The sequence below is a fragment of the Zonotrichia albicollis genome, chromosome 14 (genome assembly GCF_047830755.1).
Source record: "Zonotrichia albicollis isolate bZonAlb1 chromosome 14, bZonAlb1.hap1, whole genome shotgun sequence".
NCBI lineage: Eukaryota > Metazoa > Chordata > Aves > Passeriformes > Passerellidae > Zonotrichia > Zonotrichia albicollis.
In genome coordinates this window covers 10165489-10178230 of record NC_133832.1, presented here as the reverse complement: position 1 = coordinate 10178230, position 12742 = coordinate 10165489, and the positions used below count along the sequence as shown (strand labels likewise).

The following is a 12742-nucleotide window of genomic DNA, read 5'->3' as shown; positions in this document are numbered from 1 at the left end:
AATATAACATATTTGTTACCACAAGACACCTGGCATCTCCTAGCATATTTCTGAGTCTTCTTGCTGCAAGCCAATAAAAACTGTATTGAAAAATCTCTTTAATGCCTGTTACTTTGTGTGCAGGTTTTCTGCTCTAACATACCTAGCAAGGTTGGGTAGGCTTTGAAGAGCTGAAGTTTTGAACATCCATCAGCTCAAAACTGTTGATCTGTTTGATGCAATCACTGATGTGTTCACTGTGGGAACCAAAAGAAGAATATGTAACTGAGCTTCCTACTCATGAAGGCAGCAGAGCAGAGAATTTTCCATATGTGGGGTTCAATTCGTCCTTCAGTCTAGCCTCCTGTTGATTTAGAAACAGCTTTTGAAAGCAGAAAATGAGAATCTAATTGTGGAACGTAGTATTTAACTGCAAAGCCACTAGCACTGGACAAACACAGTTAAATCTAGAAAATAATTAAATTAATAAGTTTTTTTCTTGAAAACAATTTCAGAATAATTTTATACTATTTATTTCATAATAATAGATAACTGTACTGATAATAGTGGGATTATGAGCAGGATTTTTTTACTTGTTTGATCATGTGCAGAATTGTAGCTAAAAGCAGCAAGTGGTTTTAACATGATATGTTGGTTAGAATTAATTGGAATGAATTTTCTATTCCAAGGAATGGTACCTTGCCTGCTCCAGGCCTATTGTCTGGAAACAGAAACAACTCCACAAAAAAAATCATTTCTTGCCCAGGAGAAAAGAGGCCTGTCCCTAGGGAGAAAATGGAGAGAGCAATGTATTGATGGAACTCCCTCCTAAAGTAATAGTGAAGCACAGGGAGGAGCAAAGATCATGACACAGAGGAGATAACAAAAAGGGAATAATTTCCTGAGGATAAGAGACCTGTTTAGATTAGACAAAGCCAAAGAACAATATTTGCAGCTAGAAAGCCTATCAACTTGAACAGAAAAAACCCACAAACTGCAGGCTTACTTCTATATAGAATTCCCAAATAAAGTAGTTGCAGCTAAAGTGCATTAAATAAAAATACACAACAAATTCTTCCTCAAGTTCTGCTGTTACTGGGACACATGCTGTTTTTAAAAGCACTAAAAATCCCTACATTTCAGTGCACTAATGATACCCTTGCAGGAAAAGCAGGATTAAATAGCTGCCATCCAGCAGGTACAGTGGGTCCTTCTGCCACAGGGTTAAAGGATATTGGCAAAACGAGAGTGGTTAGGGGAGATTCAGGCTGATGCACAACAATGTGAATTCCATTTTACTAATCCCAGAGCTCAGTCCTGGGAGCTGCTGTCACAAAGGGAGAAAAACGCAGCAAGAAAACTGAAAGGGACCAGGGAGCTGTGATTACATGAGAAAATAAAACAGGTTCCCCTTGTATGATTTATCAGCACAGCTATGAGTGGCCATTTCAAGCAACTTTAGCACAAACTGCTTAACACTGGGTGTTTTTCTCAGCTGTCCAGTGGCTGAAAGCAGGTACCTGTGGGAGAATCCCAGGGTTCAGCACAGGAAGGAACAAAATGCACTTCTGTGCCTTGGGATTGCATAAAGCTGTGGAAAATGCAGTTCCTCTAGCCTTGGGAGTGTTACAGTTGTTTAAAAATGTCACCTGATTGCTGCAAACTTGGCTCTGCATGATGTTCCCAACACCATGAGTACAATGAGGTATTTCCTTCTTCATGGGCAAGATGAGACTTGTTCAAACTGTGCCTAAAATTTCACACATAGATAATACAATAATCAAATCATGGCCTCTGGAATGTCCTTGTAAATGAGGGGGGTTTTGTTGTTTTCTTGGTTGTTTTTTATATTTTTCCCAAATATATTTTCATGTTAATTCATATCAGTGAGGAGCACCTTGAATCAGAGCCACCATCTCTGTGTTCCCAGTTTGGCAAGATAGAGCAAATGTTTCAGTGCCTCCGCCCTTAAATTTCTTCCATTTTCTTAGAGTGTAATTGCATCTAATTGTACATTTTGAGCAAATACACATAATCACATCATTATGACAGGCAATTACCTTATTGTGTTGTATAATTAAGTAAATCACACAAGAAATTGCACAGAACTTTAATAAAATTCTCCAAAAAGAAGTTAATCTTTTCTGCAACTGACAGAAGAAGCCATTTTCACTTCTAATGATCATAATCAATTTAGCATTTTCTACCCTAATTAGTGGGCACTCTGCAGGCATGTGCAGAATATGCACATCCAAGCAAAGTTCTGGGTGATGACATTAGGCGCTTGTCATGTGTATTTGCTATGTAGAATTTAATGACCTGTTGCTACAGAAAATACAATATCAGGAGAATTCATATTATATTAAATGTGTTCTGTTGAAAACCTTAAAAATTCACTATACTAGTTGGTTTTATCAGTATGGTTCAAAGTACATTATTACCTGTTAATGCTGTTTCATTACACAGCATATCTTAGGAGCTGTCCTTTGATGGAAGGAGATTTCCCCTTGGCAAGGGAATTTATTTATTGTCATAGCTGATTTTTGCCATTGTCACTGGAAAATTTTGAGTATTACCCAATTATATATATATATTTTTTACACAACCAATAAGTGGGTTTGGAACTTAACATTGGCAAATAGAAAATCACACAAGTCACTTTAACATCACACAGTCAAGCAACACAGGACTAAAGAAAAAACAGTGACTGCTGAGCTTCAAAACAGATTCTTGACACACATAAAAGGCTTTTCCCAGGTTTTTTGGTTGCAGTTTTCCTCCCTGGCATCAAACACAGCCATGCCCAGTATGCCAGGTGTGGGGCTGTCTGCAGACACCTTGTGAGAGGTTTGCCCACCTCCCTTGGAAGCTGCTCAGTGCCATCGAGGCACTGCAAAACAGTCCTGGTTTCTAAACAGGGTTTTCTACACAAATACAGAAAAGATCACACAAATACACCTTTTAGTCACAACCTGCCAGCTCACCCTCTTGATACTGACAGTGATTTTAGGAACAGCTCATTTATATCCAGGAGTTGGGAGCTTTACGCTCTTTATACTCTTTGTGTTTCCCCAAGGCAACAAAACCCCAAACTGCCCAGAAATAAATTGAATCCCCATGCTTAGGAGCTACTTCCTCCAAACAGCATGTTCCATTTAGCAAATATTTTGAGAGGTAAGGTCAACATAGGCTGAGCATTGAAGAGGTGCTTTAGAAGATGCAGTAAACAGAGGAGAGATACACACAGAACATTCAACAGAGAAAATAAGTGACAGAGAACATTTGACAAATACAAAGCACTTTTCAAGGCATAAAACCAGATTTTCTTTCTTTCTATGTTACAGAAATAAGCTGCAGCTAAAAAATAGCACCAATTAAAAAAATAATTTGGCACTGCATATCTAACTTAAGAGGAAAATGGGTGTTTTCCACACACACTCTGCAGCTATCTGAACAAAAATTGACACCCTCATTAGAAAGCATGAAATCTAAGTTGTTGGCAAAACTGTCTGGAAGCAGAATGAAGAAAGAAAGAAAAGAATCTGGGGTGACAGTAAGAACGTTACAATCAACCAAAACAGAGGCTGAAACTTGAATTTGCTTTTGCAGTTTCCAGTTATCAAAACTTGACACCTCTGTCACACCAGTATTCCAGGAAGAAAAAGAATTAGCACTTCAAACACCTCCACCCACACCATCAAACACAACTTCTACACACAACAACTCCTGTCAAATGTCTTTTTCTTTTCTTCTTAATGGTATTAGCTCAAACTAGACTGCACTTGAGGGAAGAAAACCCAACACAGAGGTCATCTGAAAAACAGAGATATGGCCATGTATCAGTGTGGTGCTATAGAAATAGATCTTTCCATCATTTTCTAATGGACTCAGACCATTTGAAAAATTTTAAATACAGTCACAGAAAGAATTTGACAAAAATAGTTCATATAATTATCCCTCTTAGGGGGAGGGAAAAGAAAAAAAGAGACTAGAGTGGGAAAACATACAAATTCTGCAGAGACATTGACATTGTAGCTGGGCTTCAGGAGAGAAACACTTAAAGCTTTCCAAAGACATTTTCTAGACACTGGTCTAACTGGTCTTTTGTTTAATAGAAACACTTTCAAAGACCGGAATTAATCCAGATTTGTTGGTTTAATAAAGAACTGAATCCAGCTCACTGATTTAATGCACTAGATTTACTGCTATGTTCTGGCCATGTGAAGAGCTGTAAATTGGATTTAGTGAACATGAGCAAGTCAATAAATGCCAGAAAGCAGGCAAGATACCAGTAAATCCACACCAAAATCACTGCAAAATATCTTAACCAAAAGGTACCAACCTGATTTTCCACTTATGCAATTGTTTTCAATATTTATACCTGCCTAGATGTAAAGAGCATAAATTAACAAGTTCCACTTTAAACCAGATTTCCAGGCAGGTAGGAAGGTCTACACCAGCTGAGAACCTGTCCCACTCATTTCTCTCCTCAGAGGAAAATCACAGGATCATTCAAGATGAAAAGACCTCTGAGCTCATCCAGTCCAACCCTTAACCCAGCCCTGCCAAATTCAGCACTGAACCCTGTCCCCAACAGCTGCATCTCCATTTCTTGCTGGTATCTCCACCACTGCCCTGCTCTCCTTGCACATTTATTTCAATTCACCCTTGCCAAGAGATCTGTTAATAAATATTCTCTGTGGATAATGTTGCCTGATCGTTTTCTTACCTTCCTCCACAAAGAGCCAGACACAACTGAGATCTCTCCTGTAGCATTAATTTAACAGAAGTGTATTTTTGGCTGCCCATCACACAGAATTTGACAGGGAAGTATAAAATTTGTTGAAAAAATACAGAAAGCACTCTAAAAACTCACAGCTAAGACTGTATTAATCATCATGTTCACGAGTTTGGATGCCTTGCAGATACATTTAAGGCAAATTGTTCATGCTCATTCTGTGGTACCTGCTTTGCAAAGGCACAAAATTTCCCCCCATGACCTGGCACCAGGAACACTCAGTTTCTTGTTTTAACACTCTTGAGCACGCAGTTGTTTCCTGCTCCCCAAGCACACCAACATTCTCCATCTGCTGAATCCTTTCCTTTTTGGAGGTGCACAATTTCACTGCAACAATCCATAAAGTCACTTTTAGTGGCAGCTTTATGCTCTTGAATTCCATAAACATACCAGACAGTGGTGGCAACTTGGTGAAATTCAAAAAATCTCCTTTTCCTCAGTGGTTTTAGTAATTTCCTCAGTTTTGAGGCAAATTTCAAGCAATCTCACTAATTTCTCCCCCTAATTTCTTTTAGTGTGAGTTCCTAAATCTACAAGGAGTCTGGCCCTCTCAGCTTTCTCATGCATGCACACAAATTAAATTTACACTTACAAAACTAACCTATTGATTGTGTCCCTCAACTACACTTTTCATAAGATAAAAATCTCTGTTCTTATCAGTGAGAGCAATGCAGACATTGTTTTTTTCTGAGGATTTCTAAACACAATTAATCTGGGTTTAGATAGTTACATAAACCTCTGGATTTAGGCAGTGTGAGCATTACCAGATCCAGACAAAAATAATCTGTGCTTTTTTGCCCTGAGATCATATAATCCTCCTGAGTGCTCAGGATCCTGCTCTGAACATTCATTTTTCTCTCTCTTTACCTGAGGCCACTTGCTTCAGCCTTGGCCTGTCTCACAGTTGAAAGAACTGTGCAAAGTTAAAAGAACCAGTAAAGAGAGTATGTTTGGACTTTTTTATTCTCTCTGATTTTGTCTATACTTCTCTCCAAGTTCTCTTAATCATCAAAACTGTTCCACTACAAGCAGGTGTGAGTTAACTCCAAGATTTTGTGCTGCCTACAAAGGAGCTTTCCAGTTTCATGAAATAAACAGGAATTATTAACTCCATATAAGTAGAATGTCCAAGTAATCAAAAGAAACTTATAAAGAAAAGCACATTTCTTACTGAATAAAATGCAAATATATTTTGTAAATCCTCAGAATTGGTTCAGAAAGGGTTATGTATTGGTTCTTCTGCTGCACTCACACATACAATGACATGTATTTACTAGCAATGCTACAGTTTCCCTAAAGTGTCACCAAAGATGCTATTAAACATGAAAAATAAGATGAAAGCCATAGGCCCCAAACCCTGATGCTAAAGCAGATCTCCAAACCCATCCCCAGTTTCCACTGAAAATGCCACATCCCTCTCAGTAAGGAGAACATGCCTGTGATAGCTGTGCTAGAAACACTGGAGATCACAGTGAACATTAGGGATGGGGCTGAGGCCAAAAATAAGAAGTCTTAAAAGGTGAATTAAGCATTTAATGCAGCTCACACTTGAAAATAAAAAACAAAATAAAAAATTAATATTCTGTCTCATTGTGTGTGAGGTGTGTCCAGTGCAGTGTAAGGGGGCAGCTGCAGAAGGGACCAATGCAGCCAGGATGGGGAATTAGAACAGCCATCACTCACATCCTACATCATCACAGTTAAGTGAAAATTTCACAATATCTGTATTCTTATAAAAACTTACTAGATATTCAGGACACAGAAGAAAATTATCCCACGCACTAATTACCAGATAGTTTACAAATCCCAGACTCCCACTCTCTCCAGTGACCATCTTGGCAAATACAGATACCAGCACAGAGTTCATTTTCTGTGTTTCTATCCATTATCTAACTTTGCCTTTCATGGGTTCATTAAAACACTGTTTTGTAATTGCACCAAATTAGTAGAAAATCTGACATGGAGCAGTTTGACAATGATATAGCTGTCATGATAGTTCTACTTTTTGCTTGTACCTACTCAGGCATCATTAGAATCAAATATCTACCTCTCAGCGTTTCTCCTGGGCTCATCCAACTCTGAAAGCTCTCAGGCCATTAAAGCATATCAATTAGTAATGATTTTCTTCCAGCCCCAGCAGCCACTGAAGCATACATTAAAGGTGATACCTGCAGTCCAAAATTTAATGTGGGCATTTGAGAATATCTACTTTGATGAAAAGATTATCAGAGAAACTCATTTGCTTAAAGTTTTAGATCACAGTTATTGAAAATATTTTATTTGCTGAACAAATACCCGATAAATATTCCTGGATCTGTTAAATAATATTAATTGCACCCAGGTTTGGGAAACACAAGAATCATTAGAGGATAAATGAGGTTGTGCAATGGCCCAGAAGAGCTAATGTTATCACTTTCCAGGCTGCTTTTACAACCTTCTGAGCAGGACAATTTTTAACTGAGTCATCGTGGCCTAGGGAAAGTTACTCTCACTATTTTAGTGTATCTGTCAATTGAGTGGAAGTCACAGAGGCAGCTCATTACAAGCACTGGAATTAGAGGGCTGGCACATTGCTCGTGGCTGGGTTAGGCCCCCTCAGCCAGGGCTGTTTGCGGAAGCAATCCTTCCCCTGCTCTCAGGCATTTCCAGGCCTGAGAGGTCTCTCAGCTCTTGCTTCCAGTGCAGCTCCAGTCAGTTACCCAAAGATCAGACTGCACAGCAAATGTAATTAATGAGTACAAAACTTCTGCACAATACACTTTGACCATTCTTATTTTAAACTCAGAAATACACTGCTCCTCATGGAAAATATCACAAACTAGTGAAACACTGTGAGCACATCAAAATCACATTTAATCCTCATAGCCAGCTCCATGAGACTTGCTGTGGAGGTAGAGATGCAATTGAATTTGTCACTCCTTTGCATGGCAGAGGGTCTCACTCCTCCTTAAGTGATGTGACCTGGAATGATTTTTGGAATACGAGCATAAGATTAATTTCCAAGTTTTTATCCTACTGTTAAGCCTGTAAAATTGTTTCCACTTGAATATGCTTGACATTAGTCATAAATCTCTGGTCAAACAAAGGTGAAGAAGGATGAAAATGCCATATACAACATTCATTCTTAAATTCAGCTGCCAAGAATCTTCTTTCAGCATAGTTGACCTGATCACCACTTGAAACATTAATCTATTGGTTTAATTATCTGTATAATCACCCAACAAACCTGACACCAGGTTTCTCAGCAGGAGTTTGCAGATTCCTTCTCAGCTAGTTAATGAGTCTTCAAGTTTGATCTGGACACAGAACACATACCTGGTAGGACTCTTTCAGATTAGATCTAATTTCTTTTTCATGTTCTTTTTCCTTTGAATCTAAATAGTAGCTCTGCTGGGACCACACATCCTTTTATACCTCTACACAAGTTTCTATACTAATGGAGCTAATTTTTCTTTCCATGTGAAAATCCCTCCAAACAGAGAAGATTAACATGAAAGCAGCATTTCAGTAGATGGCAAATGCTCATTTCCCACCACCTCTTTCCAACTGCTCAGCCAGTAGGCATGCCTGGTCAGCAGTGCCTGGCACACCCCATTCTCATCTCTTCTCCTGCCTATTTAAACTCAGTGACTATGTGCATACTGGGCAGTACTTCCATAAGATGTAAAATTAAAGCATATGTAGAAAACAGATTTATAGGTTGACTTTTACAACAAGGATTTTTGAAATTGTAACAAATCAGTCATATAAAACTTGAACAATAACATTTATACTTCACCGGATTACTTACACTTTGATATTAAAGCCTCCTTCCAAAACATTTCCAAAAGGGAAAAAATATTTCCAAAAGAGAAAAAGAAATATGCTTCAGTCAAAGTGCCAAATAATCAATCTAGCCTTATCTGCACACATATGCATGCAAGAAATATCTACCACCCAGGCAACAGTCTGCACATCCCCATTCCTTTTCACAGCTATCAGACAAGTTTGACCTTTGGTTCAGACCTAAAATCTCCCAACCCATTCGTTCTATCTTAGGAGGAGCAGTTCCTTCAGGGAAGGAGATGATAATGTATCTGCAAAGGCTGACTCTTTGTGCACTTGGAGGGGGGAAGTGCCAGCATAACAAATTGCTCCTGTTCAAACCCATCAATTCAAAACAAGCATCTGGAAAACTTGACAAGAATACTCAAATGACCCTTGTGTTCTGACAGCTGGAAAAGAGAAAGCACTCTCCACAAGGGGAAGATGCGGGCTCCAACTTTTTGCCTGGATAGAGAAACACATAAAACCGTTTGAAATATTTTTCCTCAAAGCTCATTAAATAAAACTTTCAGTGCAAAGTATGACTCATGTAGGCAACTGTGCCAGCACTCACAAATCCGTGCTCAACAGCACCAGAAGCTGCTCATGGTGATGGGCACGTTACAAATTCCCTTCTCTCATGAACCCCCAGAGTTCAACACAGAATTTGCTCCCTGTGACTGGAGCCCCCATCTCCACCCAGCCCTGGCACATCAGGGCTCACCTTGGTGGGGAGAGATTCTGCCTGCTCCCCTTGGAGAGGCTACTGGGGATGGTTCTGTGGGTTACAGGCTGCAGCTCTGCTCTCTCCATCCTGCCAAGAGAAACACCTCGATTAGAGTGTGCCATAGAGGACAAAAATTCAGTCTGATCTACCTCAGTATTTCTGATTTGGTCAAGATCCTCACTGAGGGGGAAGAAACCCAAAAATCTGCCTTGCATCATCAATGAATTCTCTTCATTCTGAATTCCCTGACTTTGGGCTCTGCAGATGAAACATCTACATCGAAATATCTTAAAACTCTTCAAAATATCTTAAAACTCTTCAAAATGCAACAAAACACTTCTGGAACTTTACAGTCCCAAATATCAGTGACAATACTTAAATAACACTCTGGTCTAAACTTATTCTTTTAGATTCAACATAACAATTGCCCCAAGTTGATTTAAACAGAAAATGGCAAAAACAAAGGAATACCCTTCAGAAGGCACAGGTCTATTTGGACATTTAAGTTCTGCAACAGATAGCAGCCCAAATTGTGCCCAAAATGGATACAGACAAAAATTCTGTATTTACCTAAAAATGTCTTGGGAAATGTTTACTAGTGTATAGTCTTGCATGTTGGAAAAACAAAGTCATAAGCCTCAGTACTTTGTAATTGCTTGTACAGGAGAAATGGCAGAAATTCTTTAAATTTTTTGAGTTTTATTAAGTAAAAAAAGACCTGGTTGAGGATTTAAGTTGGTTTAGATTAAAAGTGGCTCTGTTTAGAGGGACTCAGTAACATATTCAGTATTAAAACCAATAAAGAATTGACACTTTCTATATAGCAGCAAACTCTGGACCTTATTTTTTGTGTGTCATAAGGAAAATTAAACAAGTTACATTAGAAAATGGGTCACAACAGGATTTGCAGTAAACACTACGCACAATATCAGCCATTTGTACAGCACACAGCTGACACACACACAGAGTTTTCTGGTTTATGCCTCACTTTCACGATTCTAAATTGATTTACAGCCCCATGTGAGACTCATGAAAGAGCCCTAGGCAGCTCTATCCTGCTCACATACTATTTGCAACACTGTGAATTTCTCAATTTGCCCATTTAAAAACATTTTCCCTTTTCCTTCCTTTCAATAACAGATTTCTGGAGGGAGTAGGGTGAGAGAGATGAGAACAGAGATAGTTAATGTTTAGATAACTTGAGACACAAATAAGAACATCACCTTCTCCTGCTGCAGATCCTGGGTAAGCTCTGTTCCTTGGCTGGGGGAGTCGCTGATTCCCACTCACCTGCAAAACACAATGAGAGATCTACAACCTGACCACATGTGACAATGCAAACACTGCTGGGAAATGAATCACTGAGTCTGACATCAGCTAGAAGAAAGACCTACTTTTATTAAGGCAGAATATTTATAAAAACAGGGATTTTTTTTATGCATACACATAGGAAAGGCCTTCAAAATCAGGCATAGTTGGTCCATAAAGGAGTTTGCTCATTAATTTCCCTCCCCAGCATAACACCCTGACATTGCTGGATCACTATCCATCTTCCAGCTCAGATAGTGGGTATGGAGAAATGGAACAGGGGCTCCCAAAAAAGAAAAAGAGAAAAGAGAGGCAGAACAAGAACCAGAATTTGCTATTCTGATAGTCAATGCAAGTGTCTTTCTAATTAGCCAGATTGCTCCTCTTCATTAGTGTTTTTATTTTACTGCTCTAACAGGAAAATGGCTATGGAGAAGATTTTCTGTCAGGCAGCAGACATCCAGTGAGCAAATACCAAAGTTAACAATCATTTGTTCTGTTTGGGTGCAGTGCACTTTGCTGGGCCTACACAACAAAAGCTCAGAGCTGACTTAGGCCCTGGGCAGAGCTGCTTTTTCTGCTGGTTTTTCTGTCATTTACTAAGTGCAGATTCATGAAGAAATCACTTCAGATGTGACTCTCTGCTCCTCCTTTGGCTGAAGTGATACGTGGGAGTGGCCAGCAGATCCCAGCTGCTCATAAGGCACAAAAGGCATAATTCAGGAACTGGGATTTGCAGCACCCTGCCTGGGGCACCCCCAGCTCTGTCCCCTCTGCAACCCCTGGTACCCCCCAACAGCTGCTGCCCCTCTCCCCACGTGTGGCCACTCCAATTCTTCCTCAGATTACATTCACAGTCCCCACGCTTTGCTGTTCTTTCATTAAAACCTCCCTGGTTTGCCACAAAACAACCCTTCAGGATGGTAGGAAGAAGTAACAAATCACATGCAACTGACAATTTTTCTCTTACAGTCAGTCATGTGAGAAATGTGTTGATGGTTAAGATGAAGAGCCTTTTTTTCCATGAGTCATAAATTTTGAATTAAAAACTGCAATATTTCAGGACTGTGGGTTTTGGGAACAAAATTGCAGTTAATCATAAAATCACAGAATAATTTATGTTGGAAGAAAAACCTGTGGAGGTTGTCTTGTGTAACCTCTGTCTCTAAGCAAGCCAACTTTTACCTGGACCTTGTTGAACCCAACTCAGAGCCTTGTCATACATCTTTGCCAAGCAGCTGATCTGTTTTGTGCATTTTTCACTTTCAAATTACTTTTTCTATAGAACATGTACAATAACAAAGTGAAAAGATGACACATAAGTGCTACTAAGAAGGCTCAAGACTAACACAATGTCTAATTTAAGAATATTGTCAACATTAAAAGTTTGTAGGTTTTTTTAAATCAAACTAAATAAAACAGACTAATCTTCTACAACCTTCAGTAGTCAATGTATCAGAAAAGATTCTGAGTTAAGAGAGAGAACAAAATCTCATCCTTTTTGCCATGAAGCTGAAATTATGTTGGGAATTATCTGTAATAGTGCATTCAAGGTTTAAATTTTTCTTACCAGAGAAAACAGATCTATGTTAGTATTGACTTATAAACAGACATCAGACTAGACACTGCTGGCCTTCAGTACATCACAAAGGTCTTCCTTGATAAAGCAAATATTTATCTCTTTCATATAAAAATAATTTGTTTTAGTGACCATTCTGAGGAGGAAACAAACCACCCTGTGAGTGACAGCAATGCTCCACCAGCCCATTCCCAGGTGCAGGCTGCTCCATCATGGCAAGGGGAGCTCCAGGCTGTGCTTGGCCCTGGAATTCAGCTGCCAGCCCACCCTGGCACTGGCATGGTGAGCCCCATGCTCAGGGCTCAGCACGGACATTGTCCCCAGCAGCCAGGAGCCCTCTCCCTTCCCTGCCGCTCCCCTGGCAGCAATCCCAATCCCAAAACTGCTCTCTAATGCTCATTACATACACAAAAGTGGTTTCTTTTTGACACCTTTGTTTTATACAACAACCTCCATCTCCAATTTTTTGTTGTTGCAGACATCCCAAAGCCGTTCTTGCTTTTATCTGACAATGAGGCCAAGATGGAGCTGTGTGCATTGCAGGCCT

At 39.5% G+C, this 12742-nt stretch overlaps 1 long non-coding RNA gene across 1 annotated transcript; it reads right to left on the bottom strand.

Annotated features, from left to right (window-relative positions):
• Positions 1 to 549: 549 nt before the first annotated feature.
• Positions 550 to 10688, bottom strand: LOC141730885 (uncharacterized). The gene is made up of 5 exons (XR_012582740.1): positions 10532 to 10688; positions 9306 to 9395; positions 8568 to 8586; positions 7628 to 7738; positions 550 to 5104 (listed from the first exon to the last, which is right to left on the bottom strand). It is a non-coding gene; the product is annotated as an uncharacterized LOC141730885 (long non-coding RNA).
• Between the last annotated feature and the right edge of the window lie 2054 nt (positions 10689 to 12742).